We start from the raw sequence: 13,637 nt of genomic DNA, 5'->3' as shown, positions 1-13,637 counted from the left end.
TACTTTCATCCAGAGCAGCAAATGCCATAGCAACACAGCACTATAATTACAGCTTTAATGTGTGCCATGCCCCTCTTCCTTCCCTGTGTGGAGGACATTATGGAGGTGTGGGGGCTACAGCTTCACAGACAGTAAGTGGGAATATCTCTGAGGAGAGGACATGTGCAGACAGCCCAGCAACATGGGGATTACAAAACTCCAGAATTGGGTACAGATTGTAAGTTAGTACTGCTGTTATACACATAGAGATTTTCTAATTTAACAGGGTTCATCTGGACATGAATTTTCTGTGTGACTTGACGTCTGGCAGTGATATGTCTCTGATGTACCTCTAAACTGTCCTGATGTCCACACACTGCCCAGAGTTTCACCTGCTATGTTTGGTCTGTTCCTCAGACAACATCTTTTTTTGTGGAAGCAGTGGGATACTGTGAGGAATGTGGTCAGAGTAACTGTTGACATCCATTTCTGCTTTAGACATCATATCCTTCAGGGATGTTATGTTATGACAAAGCCAGTGAAACTGTCAACTGTTTCAGTTTATAACACCATTATGTGAGATATGTCCCTCTTTCCAGCCCCCTGTGCCCCAAGTATGTCATGCTTTGTCCAGATGTCTTGCAGTAAGAGGGTCAGGGGTATGTGACATCATTATTTATTGACTGCACTCAAGGTCTCATCCCACTGACTTAGCAGACTCAGGCAGTGGCCATGAACATGGTCTCGCACCCTTGGCATTCTGTGCAAATCTGTACATATGAGAGTTATGTATGTCTGGCCATTGTGAAGCAACTGCCAAGATTGTGTAGCAGTGTTATGTGTAGATGTTTGTTTGGCTGGGTAGGGACAGTAGCAAATGTGAGTGTCACAGATCCTTTTTCTATCTGACTGTGCATGCTGCTACAGCTGCTGGTGGTCTATCAGGTGTGCATGTTTGTTGGGTCAGACTGAGGTAGGTCCTCTAACACCTCAGGATTCCCAGTGCACTGAGCTGGGCCAGTATCTGTCAGTGTGTTGTGTGACTGGGAATCAGAATATGTTCAGGGAAACAGTCGTTCTACTCTAGAGTTTATTTGGGGTACTGGTATGTTGCTGTTACTGTGGTGCAAATGGTTGTGGGTGGATATCTATGCACCACTAACTGCTTTTTCCTATGGTTCCATCCTGTAGTGCATGATATATTTGGATATACATGGGTAACTGGCCAGAGCTGATTTGGGTTAGTGTCATGTTGGTGTTACTGTGGTGCAGAAGGTGTTGGTTGACATGGCTGTCACAGGTTTTTCCATTCTGTTACATGACTGTGGACATACCTCTCCCTTGTCCAGATGTCGAGACACTGTCCTGATGTGTGGCTCATACGTTTTGTCTGCTGGCAAGAACAGTTGTGGGTTTTGGAGAAATCACTGGGATGATGTGAGCATTTTTACATTAATTTGTGTTTCAGATCTGGAATCTGTCTGGCATTTTATGTAAAAGCACACCATACCACTCTAGCAGACTTCTACACGTATGTCAGCCATATGTCAAATATGTCACTATTGTTTGCCCTTTAACCCCCCCCCCCCCCGTCAGGCATTTTGCAGATATGTTGCAGTAAGAGGTTGGTTATCTGTCTATATATCTCTGTATGAATATATATATATATATATATATATATATATATAGGGTCTATATCATATGAGCGAATCACACAAATTGCAAACGCTCATAATATATAAGGTACCGGACATCGAAGTACTTTTTCTGAAATTGTGGCACAGTGAAGAATGGGATATTTGCCCTTTTCTCACTGTTTTGCGATCTCAAAGTTGGAATATATATTTAGTGGGGGGGGGGGGGCACAGCCTAGCACAATAGGAAGTTCGAGGTCCGGTACAGTCGCTATTTATGCGATTCGCTCATATGATAACACTTATATATATATATATATATATATATATATATATATATATATAAATATATATAATACATATATAGATATATATATATATACATATATATACATATATATATATATATACATATATATATGTATATATATATATATATATATATATATATATATATATTGGCATGTATATATGCATACATATGTCTATAACAGTACTACGGATATATAATTCCCCCTTACATTAAATGACTGTTGTGCATGATATGTTTGTAAAAACATTATAAATTCCTATAGCTCAGATGGTGTAGAGGTATCTTGCTGTGACTGCTGTATTCAGGGTCTAGTGTTTCAGACTAGGAAATGATTATTTTTTCTTCATTAATGTTAAATGACCAGAATGAATGATATGTTTGCAAAATCATTATTAAGTCCCCCAGCTCAGATGGTGTAGTGGTACTTTGCTGTGATTGTAGTGCACAGCATCCCAGGTTTGAGACTTGACACAGCTGGCTATTTTGTTGCCAGGCAGAAAAAGTACTGATGGACACAGAGTGATTAAAGCAGTTGTAAGCGGGTTTGTGCAGTTTTGTGTGGTGGTAAGCATTGCTAAGAGACAGTTAAACCTTCTTAGCTTCACTTAGCACCGCCTAAACCCATGCTAATTTTCTTTAAAGAAAAGAAAAAAGGGTGATAGGAAAGTGGTGAAATGGGGGCAAGCAGAGGGTAACACATTATGATAAGCAGCTAGGGATGTGCAGGATAGGTGTAGGAAAGGACCATAGCTCTACATTTCTTCTGCAGCAACAGCTGTGCATTACATGTAAAGAATTTGGAATTTACAGCCTCACACCCCACAGGGAGGGGTGTTGGTGACAGAAATTTGCAGAGTAATCAGTGGGTTGATTGATTAGTTTCACTGTTCATGAGGTGAAATGTAGAGCTATGTATGGGGCAATGTTTTTTTTTTTTTGTGGGACAGATGCCGTTTTATTTTTAAGGTGAGAGTGGGATGTTGGGGAAGGGCTTTAGGTATGTTTGGGGAGGAAGGTTAGGTGAGATAGGTTGCATTTGCAGAGAGACAAGACAGCAGACAGGGGTGATATATGACACATGGGGGGGGTAAACACATTTGACGTGGACACAGCTGCCCACCCAACTCTGATCAGATGGTGCTGTGCACCAAACCCTGGACCTGACTGCGAGTGACAGGTTCCTGTTGACATCCACTCCCGGGGGGGGTGGGCCCCTTCCACTGAGGTGGTTCCACCTGAAGGTGGTGCAGGACTAGCCGACATGGAAAGCCCAGGCTGGGTCACTGATGTGCTGGGGCCCAGTGCCATGGCCAGATGAGGTGGGACAGGCAGATCCACTGGGATATGCCTTCCCAAATGTGCTATGGTGTTGAGGTTTTAAAGAATGTGTTGGTTAGTCATGAACAACACATTTCCAGATTAGTTATAACAGCATGCATGGGTGTTCCAATTAACCCCATAAAGTAGGTTTGAAACAGTTGAATAGCAAAACAAACACATGCATAAATGGAACAACAGTATGCATCATATTACAGCATGCCAGTAACATTGATGGCAACAGGCCAGCAATAATGGTATTTGAACAAGTATGTTAACATGCAATCAGATATATGAACAATAACACAAGTCCCAACATTAGGTTTAGAGTAAAATGTACCCATAGTATATGAATTTTAGTGGGCAGCCATGGTGGTGCAGTGGTTAGCATTGCTGCCTCACAGCAAAAGGTTCTCCGGTTTGATTCTTGGCTGGGGTGCCTTCTGTGCAGAGTCTGCATGTCCTCCCTGTGGTCATGTGGGTTTTCTCTGGGTGCGCCAGTTTCCTTCCAAAGACATGCAGTAGGTGGATTGGTCACTCTAAATTGGCCCTAGGTGTGCATGTGTGTGCCTTCTGTGGAAGGTTGGGTGCTGGGCTGGTAACTTGACACTGTAGAGCTCCACTGCCAATCATGAGCAGACAGATGAGGTGACCCCTAATTGGGAAAAGCTGAAAGAAGAAGAAGTATATGAATTTTAGTATGGATCCAATTTTGGGGGGGGGGGATGTGGACAAAAAGTTCATTAACAACTGTTTATGCTTCTATTTTCCACAACAGTACTGCTCAGTACTCTATGGGTCTGCCCTCACTTTACATCTGCCTATGGCCCTTAGCTTCTGTAGCGCAAACATACCTATTAAACTCTCAGACTGGAATGGTATGGGGCAAACTGTGACACCTTTGGGTACATGACTAGAGGGGACTTGTACATGTCAGGGTTACATATCTGGCACAGAAGCGGTATCCTGAAGTACTTTTATGTGAGTGTGCTACTGGCATATTTCATCTGGTTTCCTATCTGTCTCCAGGGTTATTGGCAGCAGTGGCCACTAGCCATGACAGCATGACACTTCAGAGACATGTATCAGGAAGAGTACATGTTGTATGTACCTATCCTGCTGTCATTTGCAGGTATGTTGTGAGAAAGTTAAAACAGTTGTACACAGTTTATTACTATACCCTTCATACAACTACTACCAACATTTACATAACAGTACAATTTGTGGAGAAAATATCTCTTAACACTACCTGTTTTTACATTTATTCCTGATTCCTTGTGTGCAGATCTGCACACATCATAGTTGCACTCCCTGAATTCGAACCATGTCTGGATGTGTAATATTAGCACCTAAGCTGTTTCTCATCACACTGAGCTACTGGGGAACTGCTGTGTTTTGCTTCACTGGTTTCTGCCTAATAGTCTCTTGGTTACACAGTCTAAACTTGTAATCCTGCAATGCATGCATGACAGATAGTTATTGTACTGTGCATTCATCCTTTGGATTACTACAATCTGGAAAGCAAAGGTTAACACAAGGCAATGCTGGCTGGAACACAATTTAAACCTTTACAGATTACTATTCAGGGTTCAGAGCTTAGTGCAGTATATATTTCACATTTCAGTTATATCTTGTTTTACAGCTCTACCAACTATGGTTTTCTTACAGCAGGTTCACAGAAGATGCTCAGTTAATGTATGCTGTCACAGCCACATTTGCTGTGAAGTATCTGTATACATTCTAAATGTCTACAACAACATACCAGAATAAATATAACAGTTTGTTTTTGGTGGTTTTATTGCACATCAATATTAGTCTGTCAAAATGTTTTATTTATTCAGTTCACACAGTAACAACATACCTACTAGCAGTAAGCAATGTACTCCTTCTTAGCTATTTGAAAAATATACTGCAAAATAGATTTGTACTCACTAGCCTGTTGGCGCAGCCTCAGTAGTCTGTCACCATGGGTTTCCATGTTCATAGCCCTCTCTGCTGCAGCTGTAGATGAGAGAAACAAACATTATGCACACCTGTCTATCACATTCTGAGGCTAGTATTTGCTATAACCTACTTGATAGTGATACTTAGTACTGGGGTATTCTGTGCCCGTGCATCTTGGATCCACTGGACCAAGAGCACGCCCTTCCTCAGCTTTAGGTCAGCATAGTACCTGGTCACCAGTCTGGGGGATCCCAGTAGCACTGGTGAGATCATGTGCAAGATGGTCCCAGCCCTCCGTTTTGTATTGTGAGCTCTGGTACTTGCCCTGCAGCAGTCTCTCATCATGGTTTCTGACAAGGAGTCCAGCCATGTCCCTGGACTTTTGAATGCTCCAGCACTGCGCCTGAAAGCACGTTCCCTCTCCAATGCCAGACATGTTCCTGCAGAGATCAGACTAAACAGTTTATGGCTGTGTTCCCACCTGCACAGTTTAAATAAGACCATATTCCCACCCTTTACCATCATTGGACCATTTCAAAAATACTGAGCACAGCTTAGCAACGTGCAAACCCGCTAAGCTGGGTTGAACAGTGCTTAAAAGGGTAATTGATGAGGACTGTTTAACACTGGGCAAATCCACTTAGCTGACTTACAGGCTGCTTAGCAATCATGTGTAAGCCATGCTTAAACCTGTTAAGAATAGCTGGGCATTGCTGACTATTTCTTACTTTCCATTTTAAAAAATATCAGGATGATGGCTTCATTTAGTAGGTGTATAAGATTTACTTTACATGACATCACTCTATGTGCTTGCATTACATTAGCAAGGGGTGTGGCTATACTGTATGGGACACTTGTGTATACATAGGTGATTTCACATTTTATATGCACTCACACTTCCATTTTACACCAGCAACACTTCCCTGTTTGGCAAAGAGCAGTTGCTACATAATTTAAGTGTAAAAAATTATTTTAATACTGATTTCCCATATTGTACTTGAACCATGGAACACCTGCATGTAAAGCCAGTACTCTTACCACTACACTATCTTGGCTTAGCAATTTTAGCTGTATCATTTTATTTATCTATTATGGGTTATTTAAGCAATGCTAAGTGGAGGGCCTTAACACCACACCTGCTTACCTATGCTTAAACATTCCTTAGCAGGTAAAAAAAATATTTATGATATTATTGTTATATTACTGTGTTATATAGTGAGTATTGTGGTTTTCTGACTAGCCATTGAGAACTGCAGTCAGGAAATCATGGCATACATTTTACTTTCAGGCTTCTATCCTTCAAAAATTCATGCTAATGCATATCCTGTTTTCTGTCCACTTTTCTAAGTTTGTGAGGGCAATATTTAAGTGATGTCCCTTTTTTTAGTGTTTGGTCCCCCCATTATTTGTGTCTTTGTTCACATGGACTGCTGTCAGGGAATATTGGCATACATTTGACTTTCTGATTTCTGTCATTTGGAAATTCATGCTAATGCATGTTCTGTTTTCTATCAACTTTTCAAATTTGTGAGGGCAATATTTCAGTACTGTCCCTTTTTACTGCTTTGTCCCCCCATTATTTGTGCCTTTGTCCACATGAACTGCTATCAGGGAATAATGGCATACATTTGACTTTCAAACTTCTATCCTTTGGACATTCCTGCTAATGCATGACCTGTTTTCTATCAACTTTGTAAGTTTGTGAAGACAATATGTAAGATGTGTCCATTTCCAGGGCTTTATCCCTCATTATTTCTCCCTTTGTACACATTTCCTGCTTTAGCAGGTTGTGAGGTGTGTTACAACACTTTTGCATTGCAGGGTGTGTGTCACAGAACATGTCACACACACCCTGCATTGCTTTCCTGCTGCCAGATGCATTTCAATGTCAGCAGACACTGAAATGATCATTTATTTAATTTCAGTGTCTGCAGACACTGAAATACTGGCATAATATTAGAGAAATTCTTTAATATTATGCCAGATTGTGATTAGAAAGTGCCATATGACACTTTCTGAGTGCAGGGTGTGTGTTCAATGTCCCTGCACTACTTGAACATATCCCCTGCACTCGGTCATGGTTCTTGTCCATTTAGCCTAAACAGCAGTGCGCCTTCATAAATATGCAAGGCGTGCTGCTGTGGCTACACAGACACAAACCACTCTGTGCATAAATACCACTATTCCTGCATGGAGTTTATTGAATCCCAGGGTTAGTGATTTTTTCATTTGCACTTTACTGATACTAAAGAGATTTGCTTGGTTAAAATAAGAAATGATATGTATTTTGCTGAAATACTGTACTGAAAGCACTTTAGTCCTTCTGATATCTTTGTGTATAAATACTGTTGCAGTTATAATAAAATCCAATAAAGATAGAAAACAGAACTTACCAGTCAGTTTTGCCAGTCTCCTATTTTGTTGGAGGAGTTGTATTCTAGTCCCTCTTCAGCTACATAGAGAACACATAAGAACATGGTTGTTTACCTGTCTCTGACCTTTTCCTTAATATTTATGAAGTGTCTATTAGTACTACTCTGCAAGGCATTGCAGTTACTGTTACACTTGCTTACTATATGTGCTTGTTATTTAAAGTTATATTCATAGCTGAAATATAAAAAAAACTTTCCTTTAATGCAAGAGTGCATCTTCCTTCAGATTGTTACAATTTTATGTGTGTAAACAGCTCGTCTGTTTTGAGAGGGGGTGTTGTCTGAAATATTAAAATACTTTCAGTGGTGGTTCTACTTTGAACTATTGTGGTTTGCAGAAACACACTTTGAATTTTCTTTAGGCAAAGGTAGAAGCTGTACACATACAAAAATGTAACAACTGAAAGAATGTTTTAACTTTCTTCCACATCAACCTTCATTAAAAAACATATTGACTGTTACAAATGCATGCAGTGCATATAATTCATGACAATAATGGGTACTTTTCCATTAAACCCCTACCAGTTTGCGCTGCTGTGTCAGCGGCTGTAGCTATAAGTAATGGACAGTCCCATGATGGTACATCACCCTACAAGTAACTGGTAAAGGTTGTGGCATTAATGATTATTATATTTCATGATGTGACGAGTCATCTCTGGCAAAGCAGTTCCTCTCTTTTGGATTCCAAAAAGACCCATGTTGCAGAGTTGGTGCGCTCTAACGTAAGCAACAACTGTTTTGACCATTATAATGCAGGTAGTAACATGGCCACATAGCAGGGTATATAAACAGGGTGGTAGTTAAGTGCGACGCATATATGTCACATTCTGTCAGGCAATGCTTAAGTACAGGTTGAGGGTAGGATGTGAGACATTTCTATGCTTTTCCTTCACTGCTGTAATGAAGACAGAACAACATATTGGAATATACTGTTCCTTTGAAGGAAACTTAGGGACAGTTGATGCCCGTCACTGGCTCTGTGAAGCAAATATAGGGACAGTTGATGGCCGTCATTGGCTGTGTATAATTGTCACTGTTGAAGTGATAACTAGGACCCATGCGCAAACTTGAGAAAACAGGTTTGTACATTGAATAGGTCGCCGTTATTGCAGATGTGTTTAAAGCAACTGTGATTAAAAGAAGCAGAAAAGGAATAAAAACTGACTTGCTTCTACTTTTCCGGTGTTAATGTATGTATGCACATCCACTGAACTGATAGTTTAGTAACAGTGCGTGGTAAAATAAATCTTTCAGGGTTGTACTGGTTATGCAGAACAGACAGCAAGCTTCTGCATTTATAAGGAAGCAGGAGGAGGTGGAAGAAAAGAAAGAACTTGGTGTCTGGCAAACTAAGCACAGGCTGAAAAGGTACAGAGGCGTGGATGCTAACTTAGGCTATAAAACAGAGCAGCGTGATGTGGTAGAGGTTTAATGGAAAAGTACCCAATAATGTGTGCTTTAATAATTTTCTGCTTAAAAAGTATGAGTATATGTGGAGATGTATTTAAAAATGTGTACAGAAGTAATAGAAATTTCTGAATAAACTATGTGCTGGTCATTCACCTGACACTCTAACCTCCACCCCACTCCCCCAACCTCCATTTTGGCTACATGAATTTGTGTAGGCCAAAAAAATATTTATTACTATGATAATTTTATAATACAGTTATTTCTTCTACAATATTAACTGCTTGAACAATTCTGTGGAAGAAAACACTGTCTTTTACTATCTATCTATATATATGTATATATGTATCTATCTATATTTATGGATGTATGTATCACAGTAATTCATATTTTCTGGCCTACACAAACAAACCCATGGATTCTCTATGCCTTGCACGGCATGTAGGATCAGTGCAGGAGCTCTAGCAGGCAATATGTCTGCTATACGATCCAGGAACAACCTGCAGGGGCGTGCACGAGCGCTCCTACACTAGTCCTGCATGGACTAAGCCCCTGTATGCAAATTATCCCATTTGCAGGAGAAATCCATGAAGATGAGGTAAATTTGCGATCCAGGAAGCCTGCAACCAGCCATGCAGGACTAGTGAAATCTGCAGAAATGTACTTGGTTAGTAAACGAGTATATTTCTGCAAAATCCAAAATGGCGCCGAGACAGCTCCAAATAAAGGTTGCATATAAGTCAGGAAGCATGACAATGGCCAAGTATAAGGCCACTGGCATTGCAAACAACATAAAAAATAAAAAAAATCAACTTTTATTTTTTTTTAGCCAATCTCGGCTGTTTCAGCGTAGGGCAGTGGCGTGCAAATGGGATTAGGGGGAAATAACAAAACAAACTGAAAATAAGCATTCTAACTAAAACCAATATTCTGCCATGCAAGTCAATGGCAGGCAAAAGACAATATAGCCAGTGAGTAGTGGTTGCTAAGGGGGGGGGTGGCTCAGTGTGAAACATGTAACTATGCATTAACAGGCAATCCTATGCAAATGAAGGGAATGATAGTGATTCCCAGTTTTACCCAGCATGCTAGTCAGGACCCAACAGTGTAAGAGTAGGAATAGCTTGGTGCAAGCCTAGGAGTTAGCTGACATCATACGGGGGTGTGTCAGGCATACTGTAAGTGGAGTGGAGCCCTGTGGTTCGGGTTTGCTCCTAGCTTGGCACAGCTAAGCAAGGGAGTGTGTCTGAATCTGCCTAGCACTCTTTACATTGCCTACGTGGGTGTGCGTGCCGCGCACCGGGTTTTAAAGAAAGATAAAAAACTTAAACCAGGAAATAACAGCACTGTGCACATTGGAGCACTCTGTTTGCGGTGCACCTCCGGGCTTAAATAGGAAGGCAATGGGAAGGGAAAACAGCAGTAGGAAGGTAATCAAGGAGAACTAGCATAACTGGCAGGTGGAATGTATCAGAATCAGCCAATTACACAGGCAGAAGACCACCCAGCCCAGAATACTACTATAAACTATGCAAACACCTTCCCCTCTGGTTTTTCCCACACTCTACACCACCAGTGTTTACAAGTGGGGAACTTTTAACAATCAAAACAACAAAATGATAGGGACTGCAATAGCTATCGTACAACTTGTGAAAGAGGGTGAGTGTGGTGAGGATGTGAATGCTGTCAACCAACCCACAGGGAGGAGACAGAGAAGAGTGTACAGACCCAGTGTAACCTACCAGGGGCTACATGAGCTGGAAATAGTGGAGCGCTATAGGGTGGACAAGGACCTCCTGCAGCAACTTGTTGAGCTGTGCTGGCCACGCCTGACGCACAGAACTAACAGAGGGGAACCCATCCCAGTGGATACTAAGGTATGAGTAGGCCTAAGAATACTAGTTACAGGTACCTTCCAAAGGTGAAATGGGGATATGATGGGGATCTTACTGGCATCAGTATCCGGGGTACTCCACCAGTTCCTGGATGCCATGTCAGCACTTGCCGGTGAGCACGTATATTTCCCCAACACCTGTGAGGTGCTGGCCAGCAATATGCAACTGTTCCACCAAATAGCAGAATACCCTGAGGTAGTGGGTGCTATAGACTGCATGCACATATGCATCAAGGCACCACCTGGTGAGTGGGGTAGGGTCTACATCAACTGCAAGGGCTTCCCCTCCATCAACTGCCAGGTCATGTGCAATGCCCAGGGCATAATACTGAATGTGTGTGCTGGCTGCCTTGGAAGCTACCACGATTCCCACATCCGGCATCTGACATGGCTGTACCAGAGATTTGCCAATGTGGATATCCCTCACGGTCACCTAGTGGGGGATGCTAGATACGCACAGGAGCCGTGGCTGATGACACCCATCAGAAATGCGCACACACCCGAACAAGAACTCCATAATGAGGCACACGCACAGACCAGAATTGTAGTAGAGCATGTGTTTGGGATGCTCAAGTCACGGTTCCAGTGCCTGGACACATCCAGTGGAGCCTTGCAGTACTCACCAGCTGCATGTACCCAAATTGTCATCGTATGTGGCATTCTACACAATATGATCATGTGGAAACAGCTGTAGCAGGAACAGCATGATACAGGGCCACACAGCTCACCACCATTGCCAAGGCCTGCACAGGCACAGAGTGACTCAGAGGAGGAACAACCTGAGCCTGACCCAGTAGGCAGAAGGAGGCATGCCCAGTATGCCATGGCCTTGGTAAAGAGGCAATGCATAGCACATACACTGACACAGGAGGGACTCAGGGAATAACACCTCCCTCTGACTCTCACATACAGTAAAAGGGATGCCAAACATGACACTACCTGTGCTCAACCATGTGTAGGGAGTGTACTATGTTCATCCAACATAGGCAGCCCTGCAGCACCACCCTCAATACTGGGACACCCACAAGGTAAGTGACTCACACATGCCAGTCAGGGGGGTTCACATACCCAACAAATGTCACAGCCAACAGGACAGGTACAGACAAACACAAACAAAGGCTGTGCTATGGCTTCTGAATGATGCCTAATGGTAACTCCCCCCAGGCCTACACAGACAGACCACAGCAGGTCAGGCAGTGGAATGTTAGTTCTGAAGGGTAGGAAATCGGAAACTAATACGTAGGTAAATCAAAGCTACAATCTGCAGTACACTGGTATGCCTCTAGTCAGCATGATAGGCTAGAATACAGAATGGAATGGAGCACCTGATATACCAGTACAGTCATATCAAATGTGTATAGGTGCCAAATGTGCCCCCCCCATCCTATGTAGTAATGTAATAATAGTCATGTGTGCCCCCCCAATCCTGTGTAGAAATGTAGAAATAGTCAGGTGTACCCCCCCCCAATCCTGTGTGGAAATGTAGAAATAGTCAGGTGTGCTCCCCATCCTACCTAATAATGTAACAACAGTCAGGTGTGCCCCCCCCAATCTTGTGTAGAAATGTAGAAATAGTCTTGTGTGCCCCCCAATCCTGTGTAGGAATGCAGAAACAGTCAGGTGTGCTCCCCCCAACCCTACTTAATTATGTAGTAACGGTCTGATGTGCCCCCCCAAATGTAATGTACACACATCGTAACAGTCGGGTGTGCCCCCCCCCACAATCCTATGTAGAAAAATACCAGTGGAGCACAGATGCACAGAGGTGGCCAAGGTAGCAGGATAGGTTGCAGCATCTGCAAAATATGCAGACATGTGTGGTAAGCCTGGTGGCCATTGCCCACTACCGCTGATGACAGGGACAAGTCCTCACAACTGCTGTGCCATACACAATACCCATCAGTATAACACAAAGTAGCAGTAAGCCATTGCAAATGTGGAGCAGCTGTGGTAACATTCCCATAGCCAATTGCATGGAAACACTCACCAATATCTAGGAACATCATGTTGGTGTTGGGCCGTTCATTCACTGTGAGCAGGAACTCGATCTGTTGTTTGGCAAACAGCATCTCAGATGGATTGGGGTTTATCTCTAACAACATACACTGTGGAAACAGGCCAAAACACAGGAGGGGGATGTGCCTGACCTGACTACAGACTGTAAGTTCTGCTATACTGCATTTGGAGTAATGTTGGTTTAACAGCGTGTGTGTGGATATGGTTGTCCTACATGTTTTCATACCTGCCATGTCAGTGCTGTGTTTATGAGGGAACACCCATCTGTAGGGCCATCTGCAGACCGGCCAGTGTGTGGTGCCTTTTGTTTCAGGTGTTACCCACAGAGCACCTATCTGTGAACTGCAGGAGGTAGTGTGAGGATTATGAATGGTTTTCTAGTATCGATCAACACATAAATAAACAGAAGAACATCAAATTTAAAAAACTAAATTGTGACAGCCAAGCCTATGATTCTGGTACAGCCTATCCGAAGCCACCACTTACCCAAACTACCAAGGAGTTACACCCATGTATACACGAGGGAGGTCCTCAAAGAGTAGATCCTGTAGAGGAAGATGTCAACGGCGACGCAGTAGCAAACAACCAGGGTTCCAGCAACACCAGGAATGATCAACAAAGATGCTGTAACTATAATCGAAACAATCCTGACAATAATTCCAACACAAATTCAGGTGCTCAAAATTTTCGTCAGACAGCCT

The sequence above is a fragment of the Protopterus annectens genome, chromosome 6.part0 (assembly GCF_019279795.1).
Source record: "Protopterus annectens isolate FY-2018-M chromosome 6.part0, PAN1.0, whole genome shotgun sequence".
Taxonomy (NCBI): Eukaryota; Metazoa; Chordata; order Ceratodontiformes; family Protopteridae; genus Protopterus; species Protopterus annectens.
The sequence above is the reverse complement of the archived record's forward strand: the minus strand, read 5'-3'. Positions refer to the sequence as shown.